This window comes from Ictalurus punctatus, chromosome 20, assembly GCF_001660625.3.
Source record: "Ictalurus punctatus breed USDA103 chromosome 20, Coco_2.0, whole genome shotgun sequence".
NCBI lineage: Eukaryota > Metazoa > Chordata > Actinopteri > Siluriformes > Ictaluridae > Ictalurus > Ictalurus punctatus.
The window spans coordinates 21,907,049-21,920,226 of record NC_030435.2 but is presented as its reverse complement, the minus strand read 5'-3'; positions in this window follow the sequence as shown (position 1 = coordinate 21,920,226).

Sequence of the window (13,178 nt, the reverse complement as noted above, 5' to 3'; positions counted from 1 at the left end):
AAAAGCCAACTAAGTGCCGTTTTTTGCTCCTCCTCTTCCATATTTTTCCCCCAATCTTCACCAAATTTTGGCTCACATCATCTTGAGACCTGTCTAAACTTGCACAAATGGGGGAAAAAAGGACCAGACTGATTGGAAAAACACAAATAAATGAACAAATCAACAATTGGAGCGCATTTTAGGCAACAATTGTAGCATGTCTGTGAACGTGCGGCTCACTGATTCTCAGTGCTTGGCCCCCGAAAATACTACTCGCAGCTTGAATTATTATTATTATTATTATTATTATTATTATTGCAAGTTAGCCTTCTTCGACTTATACAGTTGGTATCATTTGACATTTACGTTACTAAAAATTCCAAAACATCCGAGTACTCGCACACACTCCAACTCTCGGGCTTAGTCGCGTCTCTGTGCTTCTTCGAACGCGATATTGTTTCTATAGCAACAGCTCGTCCATATCCTCCGCATAATAATCGAAGCCTTTTGATAAACCATGAAATAAACACGTTTTTACATAAGAAAGAACAAAAACCTGTCATCGGCCATAATCAAAGGGGTGAAGGTGTCCTGTAAGGAGACGTTGATTTGATATTTAAGGAAGGAGTCTCCAGTGTCAGTAAGCCTTCTGGGACAGGAAAGAGACGCTGGTGAGGGAGTGACTGATTACAGCGGCTATAACTTGTGCTTTAAATGTACACAACACTAATTGGAACTGAGACTGGATAAAAAGTGTTGTTCTGTTAATAAAGTAAGAATTGTAATCGTCGGAAAATTGCTGTAGGAATAAAACCCTTCATAACATGCCGTTATTGGACAATAATCAACGTTGTACGGGGTAAGAGGAACTCTGCTTCATCACACCGTGATGTGCCGTTAATTAATTTCCTATATCAGCACACGCCCAAGTGTTTTATTTCTTAAAAAGACGGCGATTTTCCAGAGATTGATCACCACTCCTTTTTTTTTCTTTCTTTCTGGATTTTATGGCCTCCGTCTGATCTAAGGTTAGGAGTGTTATTGGTTGATGTGAACTTTGGCTTATAAGTGCACTGAACTTTGACCCCGGGGTTGCACTTTGATTTACGACTGATCCAGGACGTCTCGCTCTTTTGTGTGCTAGCCGGGCGCATTCTTTTACGCAGGCAGATACAGTGTTGTGTTGAAATTCGTGGTGTAAAGAGAATCTGAGGTGTGTGTGTGAATGTGTGTGTGGACTGAACGTGATTCAGTGATGAAATATTTTGGGAGGAAATTCCATTCATTGCTGTGTTTAAAAAAAAAAAAAAAAAAACACCTTATATTTTGGTCAACTTTGAGTGACTTTTTTTCCTCTCTTTTTTTTTTCGTCATTGGTCAATTTATGTCTCTGTTTGTTCAATTGCAACACCGTCATAAGACCAGCCCAGACAAGCGTTTCCACAGAGTAAACACTTGCTCCTTGCTGCCCTTTTGAACTGTGTATGCCCCCTTTCTCTCTCTCTCTCTCTCTCTCTCTCTGGAATCAAAGTACCAGCCACAACATAAACCTCAGGAACTTGGGAACACACGGCATCAATAACAACTCTGGCACAAGCGGACAGAACTCACTTACAGTGCTGTAACGTCACATCGTGTTCCAGCTCCCTGTTCCTGTCACCGCGCAGCTCTGTAGCTGAAGAAGATTTATCTAGAAGCATTAAGCTGCGCACTTGGGCTGTATGACATATTACTAGAGGAGTTTATAGAGTGTTAGGATCAGTGAGGGGATTTAGGCTAAAAGATTTTTTTTCCCCCTGAAATATTTGCGAAAGCCGTGCAACGTAGAACTGGTAGTAGGCCTACGAGATGGAATTTGGAGCTTCGACATGCACAAGTGCAGAGGTCGTCAGGCAAGAGTTCACCGAATCAGCGTGTTCTTCATAAATAAACACCAGACCTTCGACGGAGAGGAAGTGCTTCGTGCGGCAAATGTGTTTCTATAGGCGATGAAGTTTAATCAAATGATAATATTCGCAAAAAAAAAAAAAAAAAAAGCCGTGGCTTCCTTTTTAAGAAAATTGTTTATTTGCTGCATGCTCATTTCCCTCAGCTCCCTCAAGGACAACCCCCCCCCTCCCACCACCCCCACCCCCATCATGTAGGCCTACGCCAGAACGATTATCTGCGTTTGACCCCGGAGCTGAGGACGTGAGTTTTCAGAGCAGGAATTTCTTTGTGTTTAAAGCAACACATATTTATGGAAACATGCTTGCCAGGTTGCGTATCTGCCGGCTTGGACCGAGACAAATTACAAACCATGCTTTGAATATTTAAGGCTGGCAAAATGAAAGAACAAATATTTATTTTGCTGGAAATTTATGGTTGGCACAAGACAGCGCCTGTATCCTGGGAGAACCCAGTGCCGCATACAAACACGGGTTCGTCCTTATAGTTGAAAGGTTTTAATCCAGTTTCTTTCCATTTCAGTCTATTATAAGTACATTTAAATCAATAAATGATTAAACAAATACATTTACTGCAGCTGGATATTACATGGATGTAGTATAGATGTAAGGAGTAAAACACTCGGGCTATGCTGCTATAGGAAAATAATCAGTGACTATGTTTACATGGACAGCAGTAATCTAATTATTGACCTTATCCTGAATAAGACAATGTACTGATTAAGGTGTTTACATGAGTCACTTCTAGAATATTCCTTTCATGTTCCTGTTTTACGTGTTATAGAACATTGATCGATTAACAGCACACGTCATTGGGGTTCACTGAAGCGCACATATGCATTACACGAACTAGTTAACTGAAAAAAGCTGAACCCGCTGAAAGTCAATGTATAATTCGCACACTGTCTATATTTATATATTATTGATACATTTAATGTAGTGGGGTGAAAAAAACAAACAAAACAAGTTAGTTCCTGATCACTCATTATAGCAGCTATCAAGAGCCTTTCTTTGTCTTGAATGGAATTTTTAATGAACAAACAAATAACAAATTTTGTTGGTTCTAATTCCCAAAATATAATGAGTCTTTATTGATCACGTGTACCAAAACGTTCCCAGCTACCCAAACGAACTGTACCACACACCAGAGCTCCAACGGACCAAATTGTGCAAATGTAAAAAATAAAAAAAAATAAAAACAGCCTCAGAGCTGCTTATACAGGAGAATAGTTTGGCTTATTTCAGCTTTCCTGGCTTTCCTGCACTTGGAACTCAAGATTTACTCAGTGAGTAAGAAGGTCAAAACTTTACGCTCCCATCTCAGGTTGAAAGTCCATGTATCAGCCAGGGTAAACAGTACAACGACCTCTGGACCGACTGTGCTAAAGCTGGAAGCCTCAGGCTCTATAACTGCTCCCCGGGAGGGTTCTCTACCTGATCTCAGTTCAGTCTTCTCTAAACTGCCAGAGGATGTGATAAGATCACAGCCATTTGTGGTTTCCTAGAAAGATTTAGCTCCATTTCCACCAAACTGTTTATAAAATAAACATACTTCACATATTCCTATTTGGTAATACATACAGTAGCTGTTAGAATAGCAAGTTACTACACATGCTGTCACTGCTTCTCCATTTAACAAAGACCATGGAATCCATTTATAAGGTATGAATTGAACCATTTTGAGATGTAAAGATTAACAGGATTATGCCGTATAACCATATACCAGAGATGTAGTCGTGTCACCTTGGGAATTTCTCAATAAGCATTCTTGTGTACTTGTTTGACACGAGTTTTATTGGCCAAGATGATTTCCAATCCTAAAGAAAACTAAGAACTTAAAACAGTTCAAATACCTGCAGGAGTTCCTACCCAAATATCAAGGATGTCTAGGTTACCAACTTGCCAACAAGTACTAATTTAATTTATAATCCATAAAGACTACATTGTGATGGTGTTGAATCACAGTGCATTAACACTCTGTGCTCCAGGGGAACTGTATCATGGCTGACCCTGTGCTCTGACCCCAACTTCCTAACATGCTGGGGTATGCGAAGAAAAGAATTTCACTGTACTGTAATGTATATGTGACCAATAAAGACTCCTTATCATTATCATTATTTGCATCAGATTCTGAAACAATGACATGAGCATTAAAGTCAGTGAATATTTGCTCGTTCACTGCAAGCAAACCCTTAACTTATTCTACCTTTCATCAGGACAAGGACTCGTTTAGCAAATCTAGCAATGTAGCTGCAACCTCTTGAGCTAATCTGCTAGCACTAGGACAGAGCACCTCCCAAACTCTTATAGGAGGGCTTGCCAAGATTGTCCTCAAGTTTCTTGAGGAACATATGGTTGGTTTGTTACCGAGTCCAAGTATATTTTCAGGCTTGACTCATCATGTCGCCAGTCCAGGTCAAAAGATCAGTCGTGAAAAATATGAAATGTATACAAATTTCAGTCATTTCTAGAAGCAGAAATGATTGATTGTCTTTGTCGCCAGGAATGAAAAACATTTAGTTGGAATTGGGGTCTTGCAAAGTGATGGAAGTACACTGAAGCCAGAGCGATTGGATCAAGGGATATCACGTTGACACAACCATTGATGTCTAAAGGTTATTTGAAGGTACAGACCACGTCCTTAACGAAACGGCATGGAGAGTGATTGTCTAAATGTAAAATGTTGGGAGAACTCAGAGAACTTGGACCCTACTAAATTAAAGCCTCTTGGGTAGGACTTGTTGAATTGTGCGGAGGAAACGTGGAGGTATTGGGTGCTGAAACGTCGCCACTAATGGAGAAGGTGAGCGATGGGAATTTATAGGTTAACGAGGAATAAAGAGCTTCAGGCTTATCTTTCTCCCAGGCGTCCAAGTCAAATGAGGTGCTTTTAGCGAGGCAGTCACTAGGAGTGATACGTTCTTTATATTCCGGTGTCCTATGTAAAGATTTATTGTCAGGGTGTTCTCTTGGATGCTCCCTGAACCCAGGTAGTCTATTCTGACTGACAGAGGAGTTGGAACAAAACTTCCCACCACACTGGAGTCAAATCAGGGCTGAAACGTGTTGATGATAGATATCTAAATGATAGGAATATGCTGGAAATGTGACATTTCATCTACGTGCATAGACTAATTGAATGCTCCCATGAGCCTTGTTGAACTCTGCAAACCACTCAACAGCAGTGGCCAGAACCTCCTCAGTTTAAGCACGTTTGTCTTTCTTGTCAAGTTAGCTGAGTCATCCCTAAAAAAAATTTCCATCTCTGGATCTCTGGATGAAGCTGGAAGGGGTTTGGGCATGGAGGCTCTTGAGTAGATTGTTCGATTGGAATGGAAATGGATAGAAATGGAGATAAGATTTTCTAAGAACATGGACTCATCATGGCAGTCATTCCAAGTGTGAGATAATTGGGCTTTTGTTTGTAGTATAATTTGCCTTTGTTTACACCCCTTGTCCAGTCATTGGTTTGTTCCCCAAATGTGCGCACCTGTTCCGTGTCTTGCTTATTTACACCCAGAGTTTTATTTGCCTCAGCGCAAAACCTTATTGTGATAAAAGTTCCTTTTTTTTTTTCTTTAAACATCTATACCACGGTTTCCAGAGTGCTTCATTTCTCTATTTTGTATTTACTGGTTTTGATTCTCAATCATTCTTCTGTTTATATAATATAAGGAATATCCTCATTTGTTGCTGCCTGCTTGTGTATTGACCTATGCTATGGACTAGGATGATGAATCATGTATTACTCACAATAAAAACCTGCTCACCACACAGTACACCATTTGGATTTCTTCCTATAGCCCATGACTGATGACCACTTGTTTTTATCTACTTAGTTCATAGTCCAAGGCTGACCTTTTGCCCTGAATACATTTCATTCTTTTGCAGTGTTGTCAAAGAGGAGTTATGTAAAAAGATGGACACAAGCAAAGTTCTAGCATATTAATGTCTGGTTACCTTCAAAGGCGAAAAAAAAACGACATTTCGAGATTTCATTTTGCCGAGCATCGACGACATTTTGCCACAAATATACGGTTTCTTAACGTTACACTGTCAAATTATGTTATAGGCAGAAAAACAAAATTGTGGCTAAAACCAGTTTTTTAAAAAAAAAATCCTGGCTGTTTGCCAGATTTCAGCCTCTGGAACATCTGATGGGTTTTCTCAGAAAGTTGGCTAAGTAGATACATAAGAAATGACGTTATATTACACAGTTAATGACTACAGTATATCATAGTATGCAAAACTTTTAGTTAGCTATTTTTATTTTTTATGAATCAGTTTCGTTCATTATTGCTCCTAGACACATCCACCTCATTAGACCACCATCATCAAGTCCAAGACCAGGAATGGCCGAGTCTTAAGGGGGTCAAGATCCAGTCCAAATGAAAGCATGTCAAGATTGAGATGGAAAACTATCAAATTCTTATCCAGGCCAAGCTTTTACATTAACATTTGCCCATTTCACCAGCGATTCGGCTGTTTTCTAGAAGAAGGAATGACTTAGTATTGGCACCCTGTCCAGGGTGTAGCGGTATAGAAAGCGGTATAGAAGATGGATGGATGGATGGAATGACTTAGTGTCAATCTTCATGCATGTGACAAGAAAGATCAACACGAATATTACTTTGACAAACTCTCAATTGAAACCAAGACCTGGGAGTAAAAATCCCAATAATCCTAGTCAAGTTTAAATCAATACCCAACATGTCCCGAGATAACGACCAAACTTACGGCCCTACACCCCTTCACATTACATTGCCTTTTCTGTATCGTTGTAACGACAGTAAATATTTCATGCCTTTGATTACTTACATTCTATTAACATGTGGATATGAACATTACTACGCAGTATTATTCATTAAATATTCATTTCATAAAAGTAATTATTGCCCAACTGCAAAAAGTACACACTTACTACAGAGCTCTCGGGGAACATTGAGGTTCTAGGGTAACATTAGCGATTAGCACTCAATGAGCTAAATGTGAAACAGATGTGACCTGACAGTAATATGTGGGAGTTTCACAGATGCATCTAAGCAAAGTGGGTCACTTCAGATGAGTCTTGCAAATCAAGCCATCAGTTAGAATCAGTGCTACTACGCAAATGAGAAAGTGCAGAGACATCGCCGTCTGTGCTTCGAGTTCAGTTTCATCCACGTTTCTAAGAGCGCTGATATTCAGTCATCTATTACACAACTTAGCCCAGGTGAGAGACGGCAACACGCAACAAGTTCTGTCAGGAAATATATATACCGTTTACAGAAACATTTCAAAAGTGAAACTGACCCTTTTTATTACACTTTACTTATTGTTTCACACATTTTTCACATGCATTTGTTTTGATTTTTTTCACAATTCATTCATTTTTACGTGATTTTTACACGGTTCATTTTCACATGTAAGATTTTTACACAGTTCGTTCATTTTCAGATGTTTTTTTGTTACAATTCGTTAATTTTTACGTGATTTTTACACAATTTTTAAATTTTGTACTTGATTTTTTATAATTAATTTTCACGTGTAAGATTTTTACACAGTTAATTCATTTTCAGATGTTTTTGTTTGTTTGTTTTTTTACAATGAATTAAGTTTCAAATGATTCTTACGCAATTCTTTAATTTTCACACGAGTTTTAAAATATAAATTTGATTAATGTTCGGATGTGTTGTTTTTTATACTTCGTTTGCTTTCACGTGATTCTTACACAATTCTTTTATTTTCATATGTGATTTTTTTTTAACTTTAATTCTTTCATTTTCACGTGAAAATTGTTTTCCACAATTTCTTTAATTTTTGCATGTTGTTTTTACACGTCTTTTAATTTCAAATGTTATTTTTTACAAGATCTTTTTTTTTTTTTTACATGTGATTTTTCGCATTTAATATATTTTTACAGGATTTTTTACACAATGAATTCATTTTCCATAAATTTTTATAAGATTCATTTGTTCACATGATTTTTACATGATTCATTTATTTTCAGGTGACTTTTACATGGTTCATTTTCACATGTAATTTTTTTCACAATTCCTTCATTTTCACGTGATTTTTTTCACAATTCAAGTTAACTTTACAAGACTAATTTTTACATTATTTTTCACAGTTAATTTATTTTTTACACGATTATTTTCATGATTTTTACACAATAGCTTATTTTCATATATGACTTTTACACAATTCATTTCTTTTCGCACCTGATATTTACATTACTCATTTATTTTTTATACAACTAATTCATTTCGACTGTCATTTAGATTTACAATTAATTTTCACATGATGTTCTTACATGACAATACATTTCATGTTTTTTTTTTTTTTTTTACATGACTCATTAAATTGAATAGTTTTGACACCGTATTAATTTATTTTTGTATTCATTTTCAACGTGAGGCATGTGGTTTCATTTTTCACATCCATGATTCTTTTTTAAGTGTGTTATTTAAATGATGTTACTTGAGTTCACGTTGTTTTTCCTCCACGTGATCCCTATGACTACGACTCAAAAATCATATGTGAAAAAAATATCATCGTGATTTTTCTGTAAAAGTGTCGTCTATAGAGATAGTGAGGTTGTTATTTGTAAAACTAAGACAGGTATAACATATGAAAGTTTGGAGAAGGAGCAGAGTAGCAGAGCAGGACGGGATTGTGGTGTACATTAGGAAAAGAAGGAAGGGCAAAAGTCCATGTCCTCACTCTGTGAAAGCGGAAGACCTAGCATTCGTCACAACTGACAACTGGCTCCATCGCGGGCTTAAGAAATGATACGGAGTACGTGACATCCACGTTACTAAGACCTCTGTTTTCCTTTTTCTGAAGACTTTGACTGTAGTGGGTTTCTGTGTGTTTTGTGTGTGCTAACCCTGAGGAAAAGTTCAAATGCAAAGGAGGAAGCGAACTCCCCTCAGCACTGATAAGTTCTACTAACAAAAACAGAAGTTCTTTCAGTGTTCAGGTGAGGATAATAAATGAGAACGGGAACAAGTCAGTCAGTTTCTCGAAATGGTTTAACTCATTATCAGTGTGCTGTAGGAAAGTTAGCTTGCCAGAATTTTTCCACCCTTTCAGTTTTCCAGCCTGTTTGGTCCTTTGACTAAGAATTGAAATTGATTGAACCCAGGGATGAACGAAACTTGAGTAATTGTACTTTGCTACTATACTTAGGAATTACAATAGTTTGGCGAATTTATTGTTATTGAAAGTGAATGTACCTGTACTAATGTAGTTAGTACATTTAGTTAGTTAGTTAGTACGTTAGTACATCTATCCGTGTGTGAATATGGATAATCCACAGTTTTGAACTTGAGGATGAGCACCCCAAGACCTACCTCAGTAAATTGTTTCAATATGCTGAAGTAAATAAAGACTTGTACAAAAGACTTGTGTCCTTTACCTCTCCAGAAAGCATTAGGTCCATTTAATGGACTAATCTAATCCATCGAGGTAAATGTTTGCTAATTTGCTAACATTAACTGGTTATATTTCACTAAGTAAATCCGTTTGTTGTATTTGTTTGTTTGTTTTGCTAATGCCTGGTTAGATTAGCGTCGATTCCAGTAGCTAACATTTTGCTGCAATTCAAATTCTAGGTAATGGTAATTATTGTAAACTGAATGATCTTTCAGGCGCACGGTGGCTTAGTGGTTAGCACGTTCGCCTCACACCTCCAGGGTGTGGGGACTGATTCCCACCGTGGCCCTGTGTGTGTGGAGTTTGCATGTTCTCCCCGTGCTGTGGGGGTTTTCTCCGTTTACTCCTGTTTCCTCCAGTCCAAAGACATGCATGGTAGGCTGATTGGTGTGTCTAAAGTGTCTGTAGTATGTGATTATGTGATTGTGCCCCATGCTTCCTGGGATAGACTCCAGGTTCCCTGTGACCCTGAAAAGGATAAGTGGTATAGAAGATGGATGGATGAATGATATTTTTAGGCAAAACAGTGTACTTGCTTTAAAACAAACAAACAAACAAACAAAGAAAAAAACAGTTCTAAGTAATAAAAGTGACTTTTATATATATATATATATATATATATATATATATATATATATATATATATATATATATATATATATATATATATATATATATGAATGAAAACACCACTAATTTCATCAGTTAAAAACATTGAAAAGTAGCAACTTAAGTAAGATTAGTAAGATTTTGACACGTTATCTACACATTTGTCCACTTTTTTGTCCACCCCTGACTGAACCCACGTGTGATTGAAACTCCAGTCCAACAAGTGTGTAAATATTCTTTCTATCTTTACTTGATGGACATAGAGTGTGACGTGTATATTAGCATTCCTAACATTCCTAGATTCCTTCAGGTACACGTCTCAGTGCAAAAACACTACCGAATACTCTGTGGTTGCAAAACAAAGATGATTCAGCTGTACAAGGACAGGTCCTCTCTACTCAAGAATTTTTTTTTTTCTTCACTGAGGTAGTTTTTGTTCCAGTAGCCTCGTGATTCAGATTCCATGTTGACTCACTGTGTTTCATTCACATACTTTCCCAGTTCTAACTAATACAAGCTTTCTCTGGATTCGAGATAATAATCCTAGCTTCCTCTCGCATTAAACTGTAATTTTATGACTAGATGTTTTTGGAAGATGTTATCGCTAGACATGTATGGTTTGTAAATGATTCAGTTGTTTTCGAATGAGTCACTAAGGTAAAACGGATCAGTATGAGTCACTGCGATACACCGAATCATTCCTTTCACTAAGTTGCTGCTGAAGCACAAAATTGAAATGTGCAAACCAGAGCACTACGTTTCCCTACATTTCCCCACAGCAATTTCATGATTATCGCAACAGAAACTTTACGTAGGTTAACATCAGACGTTTATTTGTTTGTCTTATTAGTCCGAGTTGTATTTACAGGCGAACCGGATCCACGCCCCTTGACTCAGTGAATCTTTTCGTGACGTCATGACCGAGATTCGCTTCTCTCATGTTTAGTGGACAAGAATTAAAATGTGGTACTCGTGTCTTTCTTTTTACATGATGTGTTTTACCTTCATGTGGTTTTTAAACATCTGTGAGGTGTGGAAGTCCTTGCCTGTAACCAGGATGAAAAATTTGTTGAGGTCCCCGCTGCAAAAATGTGTCATGATTAATAAATCACAAGGCTGAATGTGTCAAAATATCTTCTAGCTTTCTCCCAAGTTTGCTTTCATATTGTTTCTAAATATTAAAGGAGCACGTTGAAGAAGAAGTCTTTCACAAGTATGTTCCAGTTCAGGCTTTTATCACCCCTCCCCCTAAAAAAAAAAAAAAAAAAAAAAAAAAAAAAAACATCGGTAAGACATATCATGATTATTTATTATTATTATTTTATTTTATTTTATTTTTTTCAGAGAATTGCATATTTTGCAAAATTATCACAGTAAACTGATTCTATATTAAATAACGATATAGTCGATATATTACCATTAGCGCATTTCTATTTTATCGGATTATTGTAAATGTTAGAACTAAGATTTATTCTCTTTATTTATTTTGGTATATTAAAGCTTATTTACATAAAAAGGGAGTGTTTTTCCTACTGAAACAAAACAAAAACAAAAACCCCACATGCAAAACGAATATTCTATTGTAGAAAAAAAGATATTATGTACAATTAATAATAATTCGTAATAAATTGTCCACGAAAACATCTGAAGTGTCTAATTTTTTTAGCTAATGCAAACGAGTCGCAGCGTTTCTCTCCACTAACCAACTGGAGGTTGACATAAAACCCTATAAACCTTCCAAAACTACAGAGGTATACAGAGGTGTCCTTATAGCTGGTTACGTCGATAAACCACGTAAACCATATTTGCAGTTGCACGTATGGTCATGACCAAGATTCAGCAGGGCTTATCTTCGTTCATCCGAAAGTTCTGCGAAAGTCTCAATGCTATTTCGTATTAGCCGTCGTATATGTGCTCCGACAGTATAGGTGGCGCTGTTACAATTTCGTGATCATTTCCACAACTGCACTAGTTGTCTAGACGTCCTTTTTGGAATTAATCGGTTTGAGCAAGCGTCGTTTACGATAATCAAGCACTGGCTTGGTCACATTGGTGGTTCATCGACGGTGTTCTCTATTGTTTGGCAGCTGTGACTCGGTTAGTAGAGCGGGTTGTCCACTAATCGTAGGGTTGGCGGTTCGATTCCCAGCCCACATGACTCCACATCCCGAAGTGTCCTTGGGCAAGACACTGAACCCCAAGTTGCTCCCGATGGCAAGTTAGCGCCTCTGCTACCATTGGTGTGTGTGTGAATGAGACACAGTGTGAAGTGTTTTGGATATAAGTTTACCATTTACCATTTTTATGTCCATGAGTGTTATATCCATGAGACGCAATCTGATGCCTTGATGCACAAATCTGATCGAGCCATTTAACTGAACAGACTGAAATGATTCGAGTCAATGAAAAGATTCTATTCTCATTCACAAGCTTGTTTAGAAATCCCATGCAAGCAGCAAATACATGTTACTTTGTGTCATGTTACTTATGTTTATATCAGTGTGCCTGAAAAGATGGGCTGTCGGTAATATTCTGCATTCTCCAAAGACAACTCAGACAAATTGCTAAGAAACCATGATACTGGACAGTTGAAGATTTTTTTTTTTGTTGGTCAAAACAGGTCACTGCTCTAGGTGCGTTTGGATACTTTGTGCAGAATCTAACCCATTAGCTTCCTAGTTTCATTTTCCCCCATCCTACCATCATTATTTAAAAAAAAAAAAAAAAACCCGTCTGCAAGCCGCCTCACTAAATCACTAAGTTCATTTAAGTTTTTTTTTTTTTTTTTCTCCAACTGCTCCAGACGTAATCCAAGTTTGCGCAGGGGTTCAGAGCAAGGTCACCGCTATCTCTCCTCTCCCACTAGCTCAACAGTCAGCTCGCGTCCAAGAGGCTCGGAGCTGAGTTCAACAGATTGGTCTATGGGAAACTGTGCTTACCGCCAAATGCAATACTTTCCGGCGTATTTCTGTCAGAGCTAAGGCCTTTTAAAAACAATGCAATTTCTGAACTTGTAGGAACCCCATTTGAATCAATTACCTTCATGTCAACAAGCCAAATTTTTTGATATAAACATGCTTTACGCAGAGGAAAGGTTGCTGTCATGTGCGAGCTATTGTACAGGACTCCGTTATCTACGAATGGCTCATTTTTGATACATAAAACACAATTAGGACATCCTTCATACATTCCCAGACCCGTTTACTATACGTCACGTTGTTTCTTGGA